At 37.4% G+C, this 22,422-nt stretch overlaps 1 pseudogene; it reads right to left on the reverse strand.

The window, feature by feature from the left end:
• Positions 1 to 4,427: 4,427 nt before the first annotated feature.
• Positions 4,428 to 22,422, reverse strand: part of LOC107814544 (rab GTPase-activating protein 22-like) — a 28,120-nt pseudogene continuing 10,125 nt past the window's right edge.

Consider the following 22,422-nt stretch of genomic DNA (forward strand, 5'->3'; position numbering starts at 1 on the left):
TTTTGGAAGTCCAATAACGAGATAATATTTATGGCATGACCAAGTTTTCTATGCTAGACCCAGGGATCATCAACTATGGAAGCAAGACAAACTTGAACCCCAAGATTATCTAAGTTACTAATAGTATAGACATTACTATCTCTATTACCTGAAAGAATGACTTTACCTGATTCATCTTCTATAAACCAACCATATTTTTTCAAAATGAAACTCATAGTCATTGTCACGTAGTTGACTAATGCTGAGAAAATTGTAGCTGAATTCATCAACCAGGTAGACTTCATCTACATCATATGTTGATCTTAGAGGAACTTTTCCGACACCAATTACATTTCCTTTGATTTGTCTCCAAATGTGACTGTTCCTCCATCTAGTTTGGTGACTGTCTTGAACAATTGTTAGTCACCAGTCATATGTCTGGAACACGCACTATTATGATACCATTTTCCTTTTCGATTCTTCTTGCAGTGTTACTGGAAAATAATATTACTTATTTTTAGGTACCCAAGCTTGCTTGGGTCCTAAAAGGTTAGAATGCTTAGTGTTAGTTTGATTTGAAGTTTTGGTTTGCCAGACCCATCTCCTGTCATCCTTGAACCTGCAACATTTTAAGGAGTGACCCTTTTTACCATAGTAAAAACAAGACGGACTATTTGAATTTTCAGAGTCTTTTTCTGTTTTGATTCTATTCCTGCATTGGTTAGTACCATGGCCATTTTTACCAAAAAAGGAACATGCATGAAATTTCTTATATTTGTGATGAACACTCTGATTTGATTTGACTGAACTATGACTAGTTGATTTTTGCAATCCATTTAATTGAAGTTGAAGTTCGTTAACTTCTTCCTGTAGTATATCATGTTCAATTTCACAAACTTCTAGCTCAGGGCCAATTCTTTCTTTTCCCTTTGAATCTTTCTGAGTTCATTTAGAACTCTTTCCAAATTTGCAAGAGCAATATCAACAAATTCTTGAAGTTCATAACAATTAGGGCAATTTAGGGGGACGTACCTCACTAGTTTCGTCGTATGCCATGAGACCAAGTTGATCTGAGTCTTCTTCTTCTTCATATGCTCCTATATTTTTTGAGAATCCACGCTCTCCTAATTCTTCATTGCTATCATCTTCTATGGCCATGAAGCACATATTTCCAATTTATTCATGATCAGACTCTTCTTCATCACTCCAGGCTCCAAAAGACTTCTTCCTTTGAAGGTTCCTGCTCAGCTTCTTCTTTAGTTCTGGAAAGTCAGTTTGAATGTGTCCATGTTTTCCACATTCATAACATCTTCCATCATTTTCATTGTTTATCCTTCCATTTCTAATGTTTGGTTTACCTCTTCTGCTATTTTTATTTTTCTTCATCGTGCTAGTTACAACTTGAGAAAGCATGGCTATATTTTCATCATGTTCTCCTCCTTCATCTTCTTCTTCATATTTTGGTCTAGCCACAGTTGCTTTGAAGGCAACTATTTTTTTTCTTTTCTTGTTGAATCTGTCTATCCAAGTATATTTTCTCAAAAGCTATTAAATCACCTCTGAGTTCATCATAGGACATTCTGTTCGAGAGCGATGACCTTTGGCTGCTAAATCGTAGGTAGACTTCTAAGAATTTTTCTAACTTGTTTTCTACCTTTTATTGTTCTACCAAAAGATTTGAGATCTCCAAGAATTTTGCTGAAGCTGGAGAACATTTCTTCAGCAGATTCTCCGTCCTTCATTTCACATAGCTCATACTCACGAACCAAGAGATTTATCCTCATTTTTTACCTAGTTGGTCCCTTTATATGTGACTTCCAATTTACCACTTCTCCTTAGTAGTTTACCAGCTTGAGATCTTTTCATATTCTCACCACTGATAGCATTGTATATTAGATTTTTGCTTTGGCATTCACATTTATGACAACAACTTATTCCTGTAAAACAAGGTAAGTGAACATTGTCATCATTAAAACCTTAGAATTTAACTTAACAGTATCTCCCTTTTTAATGATAACAATCAGAAGAGAATAAACATTAATTATGAGACTTCCCTTTTTATTTCACTTCCTAAGTTGCTCCCCTTGAGTTAATGCTTACTCCCCCTGAGAGCTTGATTTACTTCTCTACATGTTTACTTCTCTACCTGTTCTCCCCCTTTAACATCAATCAAAAAGGGAAAGAAAACAACCAAGCCAGGTAATATAGGAAGTAATAGACAGAAATAGTGTAGGAAAGGTAATGCCTTCAGCAGAGGCATAGGTTATACAGACCCAAGCAAAAAAAGGTTTGTTAGAACCACCAGCAAGCAAACAAAAAATAAGAAAAATGAAAATATTATTTTTGAACTCATCACACAAATACACATTAGCTTCTTCCCAGGAAGTACTTGAGAGTGTTGATCACTTTGGTGCATACGAAATCATAGGAATACTCGATATCTTTGACAAGCATATCCATATTTTCAGTCATAAAATTGAATGCCTTGTTCCTTGTCTCCGCGTAGCTCCTATATCCATTATGAGCTTAGCCACATCTGTACTTGTCTCCTTAGTAACATCCCTAATCTTATCTACCTGTTCCTTCATCTCAACCACTAACTGTTTTACCTCATCTAAATATTTCTGCATCTGCTACAAATTTTGAGAGGTAGTTGTGTGAGATGCTAGTTGTTCAGTTTGAACATCAACTGGTACTAGAATATTGTCAACTTTGGCGCGTTTAACCCATCCATCATCACCCAAGGTGTACCCCATCATTGAAAAGGCTGTCTTATCATAAGTCATGATAATGTGCTGGGGTATAAAGGGTGCCAAATCTACTTTCATAACTTCAAGATTGTGTGAGATGAGTATAACATATGGTAAACAAACAGCGGAGGAAGATATGTCTTTTATACTTTCAAGCATGTATTGGTGAATCCACACAAACCAATCTAGTCTTTTATTATTAACTACACAGTAAAGGACAAAAACATCTCTAGTGGATAAAGAGCTAAGGGACCCAGTTCTGGGGAGTAAAGTAGTAGCAATCATGTGGGCTAAGACACGATGTTCGAACTTTAGGTTCTTGGGGCCAATATCATGAGGGTTATCAGCTAAAAAGGTTTTGGCTTCTTCAAAGGATATTTCAAAATCTTTTGGCCAAGAATTTTGTACGAAAGCATCAAACCCACTAAACTTAGGAGAGAAAATCTTTTCAAATTGATAGAGTCCAAAACAATTCTACTGCCTAACACCATAGATTTCAAATCATCTTTGTCATTCACAAACAAGTTTGCATAAAACATCCTCGCAGGTTCCTCATAAACAGAGTTACCAACTATGTCAAACAGAGAAGAAAGATGTTGAAAATCAAATATAGAGGTCACATCACAGTGCAGATTTTTCATGAGAGAAAGACTTACAAACTGTCCATAAGACATAGATTTTGACTTGTAGGACTCAAACCTTGATTTTTCACTCGGGCCATAAAAGATCAACTTGTCCTCAGGTCTGAATTCAGTGTTCTCTACCTTTCCTTTCTTGCATGCAAACATTTTGGGGGTTTGATCTATAGGATCAAACTTACCAAAATTGTCCTTTCCATTGTTGTGAATAAAGCATTGGCATTTAAAAGGGTGAAAATAGTTAATATTGGGTTTCTTACCATTCCACAATTCATATAGTGTCTTTTTGAGGATTGGTCGAATCAGACACCTATTGATGATATGGCATGCTGTGCTTACTGCTTCTGCCCAGAAATGGTGAGTTAGAAAATTTTCTACAATCATGGTTTTTGCCATGTCCTATAAGGTTCTATTTTTATGCTCTACCACACCATTTTGCGGAGATCTTAAAAAAGAGAAGTTGTGAGAGATTCCTTGATTGTTGCAAAAGTTTTCAAAAGCTCTGCTATTAAATTCTTCTCCATGATCACTTCTGATAGAAGAGATGTAGTAACCCTTTTCTCATTAAACCTTCTTACAAAAAACTTAAAAATTCTTTAGAGCATCATCTATATGAATCAAAACATAACACATGTATATCCAGAGAAATCATTCACAATGACAAAAGCATATTTTCTATCACCTATGATTGCAGTTCTAGTTGGACCAAATAAATCCATATACAATAGTTTGAGAGGTTTTGAGGTGGAAACAAAATTCTTGATTTTTAAAGATGAGGGAGTTTATTTTCCTAGTTGACATGCATCACAAATATAATCCTTTGAAAAATCTAGTTTTGGAAGTCCAATAACGAGATCATATTAAGAAAGCTTTTGAACAGTATGCATGCTAGCATGACAAAGTTTTCTGTGCCAGACCCAGGGATCATCAACTATGGATGCAAGACAAATTTGATCCCCAAGATTATCTAAGTTACTAATAATATAGACATTTCTATCTGTATTACCTAAAAAAATGACTTTACCTGATTCATCTTCTATAAACCAACCATGTTTCTTAAAATGAACCTCGTAGTCATTGTCACATAGTTGACTAATGCTGAGAAGAATGTAGCCGAGTTCATCAACCAGGTAGACTTTATCTACATCATATGTTGAGCTTAGAGGAACTTTTCTGACACCAATTACATTTCCTTTGATTTGTCTCCAAATGTGACTGTTCCTCCATCTAGTTTGGTGACTGTCTTGAACATTTGTTAGTCACCAGTCATATGTCTGAAACACGCGCTATTATGATACCATTTTCCTTTTCGATTCTTCTTGCGGTGTTCTTACAAAACTAAATTACTTATTTTTAGGTACCCAAACTTGCTTGGGTCCTGAAAGGTTAGAATGCTGAGTGTCAGTTTGATTTGAAGATTTGGGTCGCCAGACCCATCTCCTATCATCCTCGAACCTACAGTGATTTGAGGTGTGACCTTTTAAACCATAATAAAAACAAGACGGACTATATGAATTTTCAGAGTCTTTTTCAGCTTTGATTCTATTCCTACATTGGTTAGTACTATGACCATTTTTACCACAAAAGGAATATGCATGAAATTTCTTCTATTTGTGATGAACATCTTGATTTGATTTATCTAAACTATGACAAGTGGATTTTTGCAATCCATTCAATTGAAGTTGAAGTTTATTAACTTCTTCATGTAGCATATCACGTTCAATTTCACAAACTTTTAGCTTCAGGGCCCATTCTTTCTTTTTTTCTTTGAATCTTTCTGAGTTCATTTAGAACTCTTTCAATATCTGCAAGAGCAATATCAACAAATTCTTGAAGTTCATAACAATTAGGGCAATTTGGGGGATGTATCTCACTAGTTCCCTCATCTTCCATGAGACCAAGTTGATCTGAGTCTTCCTCTTCATATGCTCATCTGTTTCCTGAGAATCCACACTCTCCTGATTCTTCATTGCTATTATCTTCTATAGCCATGAAGCACATATTTGCAATTTATTCATGATCAGACTCTTCTTCATCACTCCAGGCTCCAAAAGACTTCTTCCTTTGAAGGTTCCTGCTCAGTTTCTTCTTTAGTTTTGGACAATCAACTTGAATGTGTCAGTGTTTTTCACATTCGTAGCATCTTCCATTATTTTCATTGTTTATACTTCCCTTTCTAAAGTTTGGATTACCTCTTCTGCTATTTCTGTTTTTCTTCATCATGCTAGTTACAGCTTGAGAAAGCATGGCTATATTTTCAACATGTTCTCCTCCTTCATCTCCTTCTTCATCTTCTGATTCAGCCGCAGTTGCTTTGAAGGCAACTGTTTTTTTCTTTCTTTGTTGAATCTGTCTATCGAAATGAGTTTTCTCAAAAGCTATTAAATCACCTCTGAGTTCATCATAGGACATTTTGTCAAGTTCCTGACATTCGAGAGCGATGACCTTTGGCTGCCAAATCGTAGGTAGACTTCTAAGAATTGTTGTAACTTGTTTTCTGCTTTTTATTGTTCTACCAAAAGATTTGAGATCTCCAAGAATTTTGCTGAACCTGGAGAACATTTCTTCAGCAGATTCTCCATCCTTTATTTCACATAGCTCATACTCACGAACCAAGAGATTTATCCTCGTTTTTTACCTTGTTGGTCCCTTCATATGCGACTTCCAATTTACCACTTCTCCTTAGTAGTTTACCAGTTTGAGATCTTTTCATATTCTTCACCACTGATGGTATTGTACAACAGATTTTTGCTTTGGCATTCACAGTTATGACAACAACTTGCTCATCAATGTAGTCATATAAATCGAGTGGATCAGTGGATATTATTACTTGACCCTTCTCATCTTTCTTTGGGAGAATTGGAAGATTTCCCTTTTTGATCACCCGCAGACTTTGATGTCATATGACGTGGTGTATGTTTCCATACGAACTTTTCAATGAGAGAAGTATTGTCCATTGAAGTATGATGGTCGAACTTGAGAGGTTCCCTCTTGAAATAGTGCATCAACAACTATGTTTGATCCCATGATCTTTTCCTCACTGGCTGTTACACTACCAGAAAATAGGTCTATTGGAACAGATTCTATAGCAACGATTGTATAACTGTTACAACCGTGGCATTATCCTTTCCACCCTGTTGAGACAGTTCCCAATAACACCGTTACAATAGTACAATAACCGTTGCAATAGATGAATCTACGGCAACAATACCCTAAACCCTAAATACACATGTGTATGCAAGTCAAATACACATGTCATATGTTTATTGGGTTTGTGTAAACACGAGTCGGGGTATGCTTTTTCTGTAAAACAATCATGTCTCTCAAAAGCAAAGCAAAGACTAGTGTCTCACTCCAGTCAGTTACACCAAACACCAGGACAAACTATTTTGCAATATTTTCTTCTGTCTACCAAACAATAATGTGAAAAGAAGTTTGAGCTTCTCACCTTCCAAAGATAGAGTGCATCGACAAATGAGAGTTCTATGCGGAAAAGTACCATTAGCATGCGTAACGCAAATAGATATTCTCCACCATCTAACTCCTCTGGCAATTACAATTGAAGTCGGTGAGTGAGAGAAAGAGTTAACTCTATGCTAGACTTTCTCCTCCCTGTTTTAGACTCTGGTCAAGATTGCAGTTTATGAATTCCTTAAACAATTTAGATTGCCAAGATATTTCCATGAAATTTTTCTTCTCTATCCCAGTGTCCCAAACAACATATATGAGGGCCATTTTTAACATGGAAAATCCATTCTTCACCATGATTAACATTACGATATGTGTGTTTGGCTCCAACTTAATAAATGGTATAGACATTCAAATTATACATCAGAATCTGCAAAAGGACTGCTAGATGATTTAATTTAATTTAAGTTTTTGATAGGTGCTAAACAACATGTTTATACTTTATATTGCCTGCATCACTTCAAGTATAATATGTAGGTCTTGTGGCAGTCAATAACAAACTTGGACTGCATGTATTAAAAGCTTAACAAGATAAATCACGATTTTATAGAACATATCGTCAGAATGCATAGCAGGCTTTAGAATCAAGTCACAATATGTAATGTGTAAAGCCAATTAATACTATTATTGAAGTGAGTGACCATCTCATCTAAAAACTTAAACTGTTAGAGAAACACATTTTTATTTACTTAATTATGTCCTTAACACGCCCCCTCACGTGTGGGTTTGATTCTTTTTTATGAGCCAAGCACGTGAAAATTCTTTTTGATATTTGGATGGCGGTGAGACTCAAACCTAGAACTTCTGCCTGCTTTAATACCATGTTGAAGTATGTGACCATCTCATCTAAAAGTGTAAGTAGTTAGAGAGAACTACAGTAGAATGAGACAGGATAAAAGCAAAAGCTGAAGCATATATAGAAACCAAGTTGTGCAGCCTCTAACAGCAATAAGTTAAATTTCTCTAAAATACAAAGCGCTCTAACTCACAAAAAGCCCAAAATTTTCACCAAGACCTATACTAGATATTATTTATCTATCTAGTACTGAGAACTATATGATATGGCATGCTAGGAAAATTAACAGCGTTGACAAGACCTTGTGTTCTCTACTTCTTACATGGGAATAGCTACTGGAAAATATATAAAGAAAAGCAACCGCTTACCAAGGTGTTGATGAAGCTTCGGATCAACAGTTTTAACAATTTGTGCAAGGGTACTTAGTTGAGATTGCACTCCTATCGAATTTGTGGTGCACTTGAAATTTTCTCGCTGTTGATGAAGCATACATGGATTTGTTATATGCTAGGTAATGGCAGAAACATAGGAAATAATTAGCAAAAACATTGAACAACTTTTTAGAAAGAGTTACTAAAGACCACATAAATATATGTGCAAGTTTATTGGGGACGCATTATCCATTTTAGGTTTGCAACACGTCCTATCACATTTTTCTCTCGCGCCAATGAGCGGCACATAGACTTGAACTTAAGACTTTAACTTTTCTCTGATTTTGAATTTTGTGACAATCTTATCTACAAACTTAAGATGTTAGAGAAGGAACACATTTATTTATTCATTTATTTTAAGGAATAAATTTATTTATTCATTTGTTTTAGGTCGGTAACAACCATGAATAGAAACAATGAAGGCATACCAATCTACGCATTGCACGTTCGAAGCACCAGAATGCATCTGCTTCATTCTCAAGTAGAATAACCATTGGGGAGCAAATGTCAGTCATCCCTGTGCAGATAAAATAAGGGCAAAAGTTTTATGAATGACTTTGATATTTTTTTTTTGGATGACCGAGAAATTCGTTTAGAGCCGATCCTTTGGACTAATCGCAACCTTCGAAACTCGGTGGATAATGGGCCCGCCCCTCTACCCTTCTCCACTTAGGCTTTGATATTATTAAAAATTAGTTTCTAAAATACTGATAAAATACCTTGAACATAACCAATATCTTTATCCATCCATGCATAGACAGCAAGCACGTCCCAGAGTTTTGCTTGATTAGCTTGATTTTCATAAAATACAAGAGCACGATCTGTGCGAACAACATCCAGACCTAAAGCCTAAATTGCTTGTAAGGGAAGCGTATCAAGCTAATAGAAATAAAAGAATATTTAAGAGAGAAAAGTAATAAATTGTACAAGACAAGATAAGACAAGATTTACGTGGTTCGGCAATTTTTGCCTACTCCATGGCCACACAAAGAATAACTTTTTATTAATTGAAGAGAGAAAGAAGAAGTTTTGGGATGTTCTACAAATGAAAATGTAGACCCCTATTTATAAGCATTTGAATGCCCTGCCGAGGTAAGCGCTTACATCATAAGAATGCCGACGTAAGCGCTTACATCATAAGAATGCTGAGGTAAGCGCTTACATCACAAGAATGTCGATGTAAGCGCTTACATCATATTTTCATCTCTTTTTGATTTTTCTTTCTTTTGTTTTGTCTACTTTCATATACAACAATAGGTTTGGTCCTATCAATCTCCCCCTCAAACCTATGTTACATCAAGAAAGAAAATAAAGAAAGATTTGCTATTCTCTGGTGGCGCCTTCACTCTATCAGTCTTGAAGGCTAACTAAGGCAGTGCACAGTCTCAGTTTGTCAACACCGACAACTTTGGTCAACATGTCTGACGGGTTCTTTGATCCTGGTATCTTCTGTAGGGAAAGAGTTCCTTCATTTATCAACTTTCGGATATGATGATACCTCAACTGGATATGCTTCGATCTTGTATGAAACAGTAGATTCTTGGCAAGATGAATTGCACTCTGGCTATCGCTGAAAAGCTCACAATTGTCCTGCTCTTTACCTAACTCTTTAAGAAAATTCTTGAGCCAAATCATCTCTTTTCCAGCTTCTGAGATTGCCATGTACTCTACTTCAGTGGTAGATAGAGCAACACTTTTCTGAAGTCTGGACATCCCACTAACAGCAGTACCACCCAAGGTGAACACGTAGCCCGTGGTACTTTTTCGACTATCCAGATCGCCACCTAAATTTGCATCAGCAAAACCTTGTAAGATAATATTGCTCTTTTTAAAACAAAGTGTCAGACCTGAGGTGCCTTTGAGATATCGCAATATCCATTTTACATCTTCCCAATGCTCCTTCCCTGGATCTGACATGTATCTACTGACAACTCCAACTGCATGGGCTATGTCAGGTCTAGTGCAAACCATAGCATACATCAAACTTCCTACTGCTGAAGCATACGAAACTTTGGACATGTACTTCCTTTCTTCATCTGTCTTAGGTGATTGGTCCTTTGACAGATTTAGATGGCTTCCAAGTGGAGTGCTTCTGGTTTTTGCATCATGAAGACTGAACCTGCTTAGTACCTTCTGTATGTACTTTTCTTGAGACAACTTTAAGGTTCCTTCCGACCTGTTTCTGCTAATCCTCATCCCAAGCATTTGCTTAGCTGGTCCTAAGTCTTTCATTTCAAACTCCTCCGCCAGTTGTTGCTTAACCAAGTTGATTTCATTTATGCTAGATCCTACAATTAGCATATCATCAACGTAAAACAATAAAATGATATAGGATTCATCAAGATTTTTGATATAACAGCAATGGTCCATCTCACATCGTGTGAAACCATTTTTATGCATGAATCCAGAAACTTGAAAACCTTCAGGTTGCTTCATGTAGATGTCTTGTTCAAGGTCACCATGCAAGAAAGCAGTTTTAACATCTAGCTGCTCCAAATACAAATTTTCTGCAGCTACGATACTTAGCACCAACCTGATAGTAGTTAATTTGACTACAGGAGAGAAGATCTCGGTGTAGTCAATTCCTTCTTTCTGCTGAAAGCCTTTTACTACTAATCGTGCTTTGTATCTCTTCTTACCATCATGCTCTTCCTTGACTCTATACACCCACTTGTTCTGCAATGCCTTCTTTCCTTTTGGTAACTCCGTAAGTATCCATGTTTTATTCTTTTGAAGAGAATTCATCTCTTCTTTCATGGCTAGCTTCCACTTATCAGAGTCTATCACCTGCATTTCTTCAACAAAATGCTCTGGTTCTCCAACATCAGTAAGAAGTAAATAGTGAAGAGAGAGAGTTAACCTATCTGGAGCATTCGTGACTCTTTTAGATCTCCTCAATGTAGGTTCATGAGTAACAGAATCTGAATTTGATTCAGGTCCTGATTCCATATTTGGTTCTGGATTTGATTCTATCTCTGGTTCCGCTTTAGGTTCGGCTTCTAGTTCTTCTTCAAATTCGGCTTCTGGTTCTTCATCTTCAATTTCAGAATCAGTTGTAATCCCTCTATCCACTTCATTTTCTGAGATTTCTTCTAACTCAACTGTTTCAAATATTGTCTGTTTGCTGGTGTTGGTTGGTTCTACTTCAAGCTTGTCCTTGTACATCACATTTTCATTAAATGTGACATTCCTGTGTCTTAGGATCTTTCTATTATGATCATCCCAAAACCGATAACCAAAAATTATCATCACCATAGCCAATAAAGAAACATTTCTTTGCTTTAGGATCAAGCTTATCTCTATCATTAGAGTTTACATGCACATAAGCAACACAACAAAAAAAATTTCAGATGTGAGAGAGTTACCTCCTTTCCTGTCCATACCTCCTCAGGAATTTCAAAATTCAGCGGTACAGAGGTTCCCCTGTTTATGAGGTAAGTTGCCGTGTTAATAGCCTCAGCCCAAAAATACTTCGGCAATACAGAATGTATTCTCATACTTCTGGCTCGTTCATTCAGGGTTCTGTTCATCCTCTCAGCAACACCATTTTGTTCCGGTGTTCCAGGAACTGTCTTGATCATTCTGATCCAATTCTCCGAGCAAAATGCTTTGAACTCTTGGCTATCATACTCTCCTCCATTGTCAGACTTCAGACATTTTAACTTTAGACTTGTCTGATTTTCAACTTCAGCTTTCCATCTTTTAAAGGTAACAAATACATCAGATTTATTTTTCAGAAAATAAACCCATACCTTTCTTGTGGAATCATCAATGAAGGTAACATAATAGCGTGAGCCTCCTAGAGAAGTTACAGGAGCTGGTCCCCACACATCTGTATGCACTAGTTCCAGCTTCTCTTTCTTTGGCGTCCTTCCCACCTTTGAGAAACTAACTCTCTTTTGTTTCCCGTAAATGCAATCTTCGCACAAACCTAATTCAACATGTTTTAGGTTTGACAACTTCTTTTTGGATGCCAAAAGCTTCATTCCCTTCTCACTCATATGCCCGAGCCTCCGGTGCCATAATGTTGTATCACGACCATGATCAACTGTTGCTATAGTATCTCTTTCTATTGCAGTTGCATACAATGTTCCCCTTTTGAAGCCTCGTGCCACAACCAAATTCCCTTTGGTTATCTTCCACGATCCGTTGCCGAATGTTGTTGTATATCCTTCATCATCAATATGACCCATAGATATCAGATTTTTCTTGAGGCCAGGAACATGTCGTACATTTTGCAATTTCCATAGCATGCCTTGTGAAGTCTTTATATGAACTTCACCTTTTCCGGCAATGTCGAGAGGTTCTCCATCTGCTAGATAAACTTTTCCAATTTTTCCAGCAATATAATTATGCAATAATTCTTTGCATGATGTAGAGTGAAAGGATGCACCTGAGTCCAGAATCCAAGATTCGACTGGACTGTTTGCACAACAAATTAGTGCATCACCGACTTGTTCAGCAATTACATTTGCTGAATTTTCTTCCTTCTTCTTCTTTGGTTCTCTACATTGACTACTGTAGTGACCCTTTTTATCACAATTCCAACAAGTAATGTCCTTGCGATTTTTGGATTGTCCTCTTCTCCTTGACTTTGATCTGCCACGACCATAAATCTGTCCTCTTTGGTTGATTCTCCCCCTGCTTTCGGTACTAAAAGCAGATCCTGGGGAATCACTTGATTCTCTTCGGCGAATATCTTCTCTTAGAACCAAGTCTCTAATATCATTCAATTTGAGTTTGGTACTTTCTGATGAACTGCTAACTGCAGTTACTGTTGTAGACCAACTCTCCGGTAGAGATGATAGTAGAATCAACGCCCTGATTTCGTCATCAATTGTTATATTAACAGAACTCAACTGAGTTAATATTGTATTAAACTCATTGATATGTTCCGTGACTGATCCACCTTCCGTCATTTTTAAGTTGAATAATCGACGCATCAAATAGACTTTATTGAAGTAGATGGCTTCTCATACATATTTGATAACGCCTTCATCAGGCCTGCAGTGGTCTTCTCGTTAATGATGTTAAACGCCACATTTCGTGTTAGTGTCAAACGAATCACACCAAGAGCTTGGCGATCTAATAGATCCCAATCCGCTTTGGACATAGTCTCCGGTTTCACCTCGGTCAGAGGTAAGTGTAATTTTTTCTAATACAAATAGTTCTCTATTTGCATTTTCCAGAATCCAAAATCTTTGCCATTGAACTTGTCAATCTTAACATTCCCTTCTTCCGATGCCATTTTTCACAAAAAACAATTTATGTGAATAGTGTTTGTGAATAGTAACGATGATCAATAGTGTCGCACTATTCTTGTGAATAGTACCTGCACCAATACTGTACTTTTCTACCAGAATTACACTGTCTGTGCTCTGATACCAGTTGTAAGGGAAGCGTATCAAGCTAATAGAAAGAAAAGAATATTTAAGAGAGAAAATCAATAAATTGCACAAGACAAGACAAGACAAGATTTACGTGGTTCGGCAATTTTTGCCTACTCCACGGCCACACAAAGAATAGCTCTTTATTAATTGAAGAGAGAAAGAAGAAGTTTTGGGATGTTCTACAAATGAAAATGTAGACCCTTATTTATAAGCATTCGAATGCCCTGCCGAGGTAAGCGCTTACATCATAAGAATGCCGATGTAAGCACTTACATCATAAGAATGCTGAGGTAAGCGCTTACATCACAAGAATGTCGATGTAAGCGCTTACATCATATTTTCATCTCTTTTTGATTTTTCTTTCTTTTGTTTTGTCTACTTTCACATACAACAATAGGTTTGGTCCTATCATTGCTCCGACATGGCAGTTTAGGTGTCGTACCTGTGTATACACGACACTAGTATGGGTGTGGATATGGGATCTGTACCGAATCTGGTCAAACAATTTCGGATACTTTGACCACAACGGACGGAAAATTCAAGACGAGATACAATTTGGTTCCCGAAACCAGAATCCTAATAATTAGGGTAAAGTTGAAGAAAATAGCATACATTATCTAAGAAATCAATCATTTACTTATCTACAACTTGAGAATAAAAAAAAATCCACACTTTACAATCTATACTTAAGTATTTCACGTAATTTCTCATAACTCAGAGACATGTTTTATATTTTTGTTTTTTTTGAATTATTTTTAGCCGGATCCCCGCACCCGTATCCGTACTAGGATCCGTATCCCCGAATCTTAGAATTTACATGTCGAAGGATCCGGCCTCTAGATCCGTACCCGTGTTGGACACCCGTACCCGTATCCGAGCAACTTAGCCTAAAGCAACATCACAAGCCATTACAGTATCAGATATTTTCAGGAAAATCAGTCTACAATTGATGAACTAGCTTCCTTACCAAAGCCAAAAAATAAGTGCACTAAGCAGTAACAATAGTCCACTAGGAGATTGCAATTTCACTTTTTTGCCACTTAATTATTATCTCTTTAAGTGACATGTTCCCTCTTTAACTCAGCATCTAACTCTAGAGTATAACTAGCAATGAAGAAAAAGATGTCATTGTCTCATCACTTGTTGAACATAGCACATCTCTCTAACCAAAACCTTTTATAGTTTTTCATCTGTATTTTGTAGCAGCTCACAAGTGATAAATGACCAACTACAAAGAAATGTCAAAAGGTTGAGTCGCTCATTCAAAATCTAAACGCTCTTTCAACATTCAATTCTTCTTCCGCCGCATCTGAGTTTCATTGGACTACACAATGACTAACTGACACAAATTTTTCACACATAATTATTATGTTGGAAAAGCAATGTTGCATGTATCAATCCCTTCATCTCAAATACCATATCTAATGGGGGTGGGTGGGGGTAAGGAGCAAACATCTTTAGGTCAATAAAATTTGGTTACATTCTGCACAACTGAGAACTATGTCAAAGTAATATATAGTTATGTTAACTATTTAAGTTTAGTTGAAAAAGCATAATTCATGAAGAGCAAAGTGGGAAAACACTTGATTATTGGGAATTAATTATATTGTTCAAACTGGAATGTATTTCAGGACCCGAACAAAAAACATTAACAGACGGACTGGAAAGAGAATGTATAAGTGACATTCAAGTTTTTCTAAGAGACGGGCAGAGATAGAAAGATAGATATAGGGAGCTCCACAGCAATTACAGAATGTATAAAGTTGGCATACTGAAACTAGAGAATAGTAGTGGCACGAGTACTAACCAATTTGGGACAAGTTAAGCTTCCACTGAAACGCCATTATCGACTGGCAGGGCACTGTTAGTATCTTGTGCATCACTGGAAGTGTTCGCATGCTCTGTAGGTTGACAATCATCAGTGACTATAGCATTTTTGTGGTAAATTTCCCACTGCCAATCACAGGTACAATCTTTTGGCATTCAGATTTCCTGCAGCATACTGTTCTCTGAGGATACAAATTCAGATTTTTAGGCCACTCATAAAGCAGGTTGTAAGAATTTACCTGTATTGGGAAAAACTGAGTTTATATTAAAGATGATGTGGCATGACACATGGATTAGTTAAATGGTCAAAGCGCAGCAATTGACTAAAGAGGCACGGATGGAGACATCCACGGGAAGAAGAATTTAAATAGGCACGAGACGACGTATAAATACGAGTCTCGTACCACTTTAAATTATTTACAGCCAACGGATTAGAAGACATTGAAGGCAAAGATCTGATGACAGAAAGGAGTCCAAATTCATTATTAAATACTTGATACGTTACAAAATTGGTATTTAATAGGAATGATTGCATAACGGCTTATTTAATGTCATTTATTACTCATGATTATATCATTAAAGCTGAGGCTTCATTCCTTTACCTAGAATTATCTATAAAAGGAAGAAGTATCATCATTTGTAAGGACACGAAAGACTATTGAGAATTTATTGAAATACACATCTATTTGCTTTTTTACCATCGTTCTCAAAAGTATTTTATTTTTGTCTCCTGATTATCAGTAACCCGAATTTCTTTTTAACTTTGACCAAAGACTCAGATTTTTGGTTAAACAAATTGGTTCCGTTACCGGGAATCTGATAATCTTTTCTTTTAAGCTATATCTTATCTATTGTCGTCACCATGTCAAACAACAACGCCGACAACAATAGTAACAACACATTAGGAAACCATGAGAATCAAATACATCAAAATCAAGATAACGTGGTTCCCTCTCCTCTAAATTCACCACGTCAATCTCGTGAAGGCACTCCTGTTACTGAATCCCGTGCTGATCAACAAGAGCAATCTGAACATTTTGAAGGAGTTACAACTGAAGCTTTGCAAAAGCTAATTGATGCACAGGTCGGCAAAGCTCTTCAGGCACTTGTTAGTCGATTGCCTGCTGCGCCACCTACACCAACTCTTAATAATAATACATTGGAGAACCCCCGTTCTGGTCTTGATAATTCTGGAAACGGAGCAACCCCCAGTGAACCACAAGAAGGGGGACCAGGTAATTTAAATAATTCGTATTTGCAAAATTTAGTACTAACCTTGCAGAAACAGCTTAAGGAACAAAATGAGCGTATTGAACAAATCCCTGGAGTTCCGCCTGTAATAAAAGGAGTAGACATGGACAAATACTCACAACAACCATGGAAGCCTAGCGCTGCCCCCCTTCCAATTCCGAAAAAGTTCAAAATGCCTGACATTCCGAAATATGATGGTACTACAGACCCATGTGACCACGTGACTGCATTTACAACCAGTGTAAAAGGCAACGACTTGACCAAACAAGAAATTGAATCAGTATTGGTCAAGAAATTTGGAGAAACACTCACCAAGGGTGCATTAACCTGGTATTCCCTTTTATCTGAAAATTCTATTAATTCTTTTGCTGAGCTTGCAGATTCTTTTATTAAAGCACATTCGGGAGAACAAAAGGTTGAGAAAAGGATGGAAGATATTTTCAAAATCAAACAAGGGGATTCAGAGTTGCTTAGAAACTTCGTTGATAGATTCCAGCGTGAAAGAATGACTCTACCTCGTGTGCCTGACAATTGGGCTGCTATAGCTTTTGCAAGTAATTTAAATGACAAAAGTTCTGAAGCCACGAGACGACTCAAAGAAAGTCTTCGAGAATTTCCTGCAACCACATGGAATGATGTTTACAACAGGTATAGCACGAAGCTGCGAATCGAAGAAGATACCGTACCTAAGCTTCATCATGAAGAAAGGGGCGGTACCCGAAGGTCAGAAACCGAAAAAAGATCAGGTAAAAACAGGTACGATCCATATATGGGACCTGCAGGAAAGGACCCACGGTCGAAACAAGATAGCCAGCAATATGATCAAAAATCAAGGAACCGGGATTCTGGCTCTTCTTCAAAGTTCAGGAATGATCGGAACAGACAAGAATCACGAGATGATGACAGAAGTTTAAAGGCACGATTCGGTGGATATAATTTTAATGTCTCTACCTCCGAGCTCGTAGCTGTTTTAAGAAGCATGGGAGATAAGGTACGGTGGCCAAAAGAGATGCGGTCAAATCCAAGTAGACGCAATCCGGATCATTGGTGCGAATTTCACAACGATCACGGGCACAAAACTTCAGAATGTAGATTCCTGCAGAGTGAAGTGGATCATTTATTGAAGCAAGGATACCTCACTGAGTTATTTAGTGAGAAAGGAAAACAAGCTTATATGAAAAACAGACAAGAGCCACCACAACCTCCTTCACCTAAGAGGACAGTGAATGTCATAAGCGGGGGAGAAGATATTCATGGCGTAACCTACACAGCCTCCAACAAGGTTTCTAAGGTAACGATTACACACGGGAAACGGGTGCGGCAGGTCCTTGAAAATGAAAGTGTTTCGTTCGATGACGCAGATACCGAAGGAGTGACAACTCCACATAATGACGCACTGGTAATATCCTTACTTGTACATGATACTAATGTAAAATGAGTTTTGATTGATCCAGGGAGTTCTATAAATATTATATTACTAAGGGTACTACGAGAAATGCAAGCTGAAGACAAAATGATACCCAAGGCGCACACCTTGTCAGGCTTCGACAATTCAAGTGTAGTAACAAAAGGTGAGGTATTTCTAACAACTTTTGCTATGGGTGTTGTGAAGGAAACTAAATTTCAGGTAGTTGATATGGAAATGGCCTACAATATGATCATGGGGAGACCATGGATACACGATATGGACGTTGTCCCATCAACTCTACATCAGGTTATTAAATTCCCATCACCATGGGGAATTTGCCAAATTCGTGGGGATCAGCAGATGGCTAAAAGTGTCAACACTGTAACAAGTACGAGCGCCGAAAATAAAGAAAAGTAGCAATTACAGGAAACAGTTGAAGGTAAAAAAGATCAAACTTCAACTGAATAGGAAAAGACAGATTTGGATTCAAGACCTGACACAATCCAAGAACCTGAAGAAAATGAAAGCATCAAAACGACAATTGAAGAGCTTGAGGCAGTGATGTTATTTGATCAATGGCCTGAACGGAAGGTTTATGTCGGGGCCAATTTAAGCACGAACATGCGAGGTATGATAATCGAATTTTTAAAAGCTAACTTAGACTGCTTTGCTTGGTCCCACGCTGATATGACAAGGATACCACCAAATGTGATGACTCACAAACTCAATGAGGACCCTTCTTTCACACCAATAAAGCAAAAGAAACGGAAACAAGGTGCTTTCAAAAACCAGGTGATTCAGGATGAAGTCCAAAAATTATTAAAAATCGGATCAATCCGTGAGGTAAAATATCCTACTTGGTTAGCTAACACGGTGGTTGTACCCAAGAAAAATGGTAAGTGGCGTGTTTGTGTAGATTATACCGATTTAAATAAAGCCTGTCCAAAAGATTCCTTTCCCTTACCGCATATAGACCAACTAATTGATGCAACCGCAGGTCATGAACTTTTAAGTTTTTTAGATGCATACTCAGGATATAATCAAATTAAAATGGATCCTGGTGATGAAGAAAAAACTTCTTTCATCACAGACAGGGGGACTTACTATTATAAAGTAATGCCCTTTGGCCTCAAAAATGCTGGGGCAACCTATCAAAGGTTGGTCACCAAAATGTTCCAAGAACATTTAGGGAAAACAATGGAGGTATATATAGACGATATGCTCGTCAAAACCCAGCAATCTCATGATCATATTTCTCATCTATCTGTTACTTTTGAAATTTTGCGAAAATTTAATATGAAACTCAACCCAGAAAAATGTGCATTTGGAGTTGCATCAGGTAAGTTTTTGGGTTTTCTTGTTTCTAATCGTGGTATTGAAGTGAATCCTTCTCAGATCAAAGCAATAGAAGAAATTTCGGATATCCTTACTAATAAAAAGGAAGTACAAAGATTAACGGGAAGAATTGAAGCTTTGAGGAGATTTATTTCCAAATCCTCAGAAAGGTGTTTTAAGTTTTTCTCTGCACTTAAAAGGCAAGATCATTTTGAATGGAATGAAGATTGTCAACAAGCCCTTAGAAATTTGAAAGCTTATTTGTCAAAACCACCGTTGTTGGCAAAACCGAAGGTGGGGGAAAAACTTCTCATTTATCTGGCCGTATCTGAAGTCGCAGTAAGTGCTGTTTTAGTCTGCGAGGACCAAGGTAAACAATCTCCTATTTATTATGTAAGTAAGTCCTTATTGGAAGCTGAGACACGATACCCAAAGCTAGAAAAATTAGCATTAGCTTTGATCATGGCATCTAGAAAGTTAAGACCTTATTTTCAATGTCATCCCATTGTTGTAGGTACTGCTTTTCCGCTTCGAAATATTTTGCATAAACACGAACTTTCAGGAAGATTAGCAAAATGTGCTATAGAACTAAGTGAGTATGAAGTTATTTATCAACCCAGGACTGCAATAAAGTCTCAAGTACTAGCTGATTTCGTGGCTGATTTTAGCCAGGAGATGCATTTAGAAGCAGAAAAAGAATTACTAGTTTTTAATGGTGCGAACCCGGGGACTTGGGTTTTATACACTGACGGTTCATCTAATGTAAAAGGTGCATGCCTAGGAATAGTCCTCGTACCACCTGCGGGTGAGACCATTAGACAGACTATAAAATGTCATTCTATAACTAACAATGAAGCAGAGTATGAGGCTGTAATTGCAGGTTTAAAATTGGCACGAGAACTCGGCATAACACAGATTATAATCAAGAGTGATTCTCAACTTGTGGTTAATCAGATGCTGGGGACTTATACAGCCAGAGAGTCACGAATGCAAGAATACCTCGCAAATGCATGGGAATTAATAAAGCAATTCCAAACTTGGAAAGTAATGCAGATCCCAAGAGATGAGAATGTAGAGGCAGATGCTTTAGCAAACCTTGCATCCGTAGCAGACGTGGCAAACAATACAGATGCTTCAGTCATACATCTATTTCATTCCGTTCTTGAATCTAATAAAAACGAGGTAAATTTTAATCATCTAACATGGGATTGGAGAAATGAAATTGTTGCCTTTTTACAGCACGAAACCGTGCCTAATGACAAAGGAAAGGCTTACGCGCTTCGCAAAAAAGCTGCACGATATTGTTTATATCAAGGAAATCTTTATCGAAAGATGTTCGGCGGACCACTAGCAAGGTGTCTCGAACCCTCTCAAACCGAATATGTCATGAGAGAAGTACATGAAGGACATTGTGGGAATCACGCAGGAGGACGGTCACTAGTAAGAACGTTAATTCGCACAGGATATTATTGGCCTAAGATGGAAGAAGAGGCAACCAGTTTCGTGTCCAAATGTGATAAATGTCAAAGGTACGGCAATAATATGCACAGACCAGCTGAGTTATTACATCCTGTTTTAGCCCCATGGACCTTTATGAAATGGGGAATGGATATCGTAGGTCCACTTCCACAAGCAAAAGGTCAGGTAAAATTTCTACTTGTACTTACAGATTATTTCACTAAATGGGTAGAAACAGGGGCATTTAAATAGGTACGAGAAAAAGAAGTTAAAGACTTCATATGGCAAAATATAATATGCCACTTTGGAGTACCAAAGGAGATCGTGTGTGACAATGGACCACAATTCATTGGAGCTCAAGTTACAGAATTTCTTCCAAGTTGGCAGATCAAAAGAATAACATCTACGCCATATCATCCAGTGGGGAATGGACAAGCAGAATCAACTAACAAAGTTATTATCAATAACTTGAAAAAGAGGTTACAAGATTCAAAAGGTAATTGGCCAGAGGTGTTACCTGGGGTATTATGGGCTTATCGTACAACGACCAAAACAAGCACTAGAGAAACACCATTTTCAATGGTTTATGGTACGGAAGCCTTAATTCCAGTTGAAATAGGTGAGCCAAGCACACGATACGATCAGGCAACGGAGGAATCTAATAATGAAAAGATGCGGGTTAGCCTAGATTTACTTGAAGGAAGAAGAGAAGCTGCTTTGATAAGGATGGCAGCACAAAAATAAGTAATAGAACGATATTACAATAGGAAAGCACGCCTCAGATTTTTCAAAATTGGGGACTTCGTGCTTAAAAAGGTGTTCCAATCTGCAAAAGCTGCTAACTCAGGAAAGCTAAGTCCAACATGGGAAGGACCATACAAAGTCCGTGGCATTGCGGGAAAAGGAGCATACCAGTTGGAAACAATGGATGGTAAAGTTTTACCCTCACATTGGAATGCTGTCCACTTAAAAAGATACTACTTTTGAGAAAGTACCTACGGTTAGGTATCATCGTGTTAAAATTTCTCTCTTGGTTTATTAGTATTTTACTAACAATTTTAGATGCTAGGCAAAATATCCTAACTCGTGCCAAATGATGAGTCACAACCTGCAAGGCAAAATGGAGTATTCTTAAATTCCTAGCCCAGGGTTACAATTAATCTGATGGAAATACACACGAGTTAGGCGGTCTTCATCTATAATCGCACCTTCGGGTCCCGCATATCTTTCTGTTTCAGGAAAAAGGGCCAAAATAAAAGAAATAAACAAGTGCTCGAGGCTTCATACTTCACCGCTCAAACACTTGGGGGACTACAATATTGTACACAGATACGTGTAGAAATGCAGATACGCAGATACGAATATCGAACGATAGAAGTCAAGTGTTGAGAAAAATTATGAAGTCTTCAGCATTCATGAGAACAACAGAGTCATCTCTCAAACTCATAAACAAAGTCACCTCTCAAAACCCTTCTTAATATGTAAAGATAGGGTCATGACTATGTAGTGAAACAGGTTATGAAGAAAAACCTTGTTTATTTTATGTTATTCACAAATCTGTTACAAGAAAAACAGTTACGAGAAAGTTTAGATGTATTGTAATACATGTAACAGTCAAACACTTGATAAAAGTTTATAAAAAAAACTTGCCAAAGTTGTTTCATGCAAAACATGTGTATTCTTATTTCTTT

This window comes from Nicotiana tabacum, chromosome 3, assembly GCF_000715075.1.
Source record: "Nicotiana tabacum cultivar K326 chromosome 3, ASM71507v2, whole genome shotgun sequence".
Taxonomy (NCBI): domain Eukaryota; kingdom Viridiplantae; phylum Streptophyta; class Magnoliopsida; order Solanales; family Solanaceae; genus Nicotiana; species Nicotiana tabacum.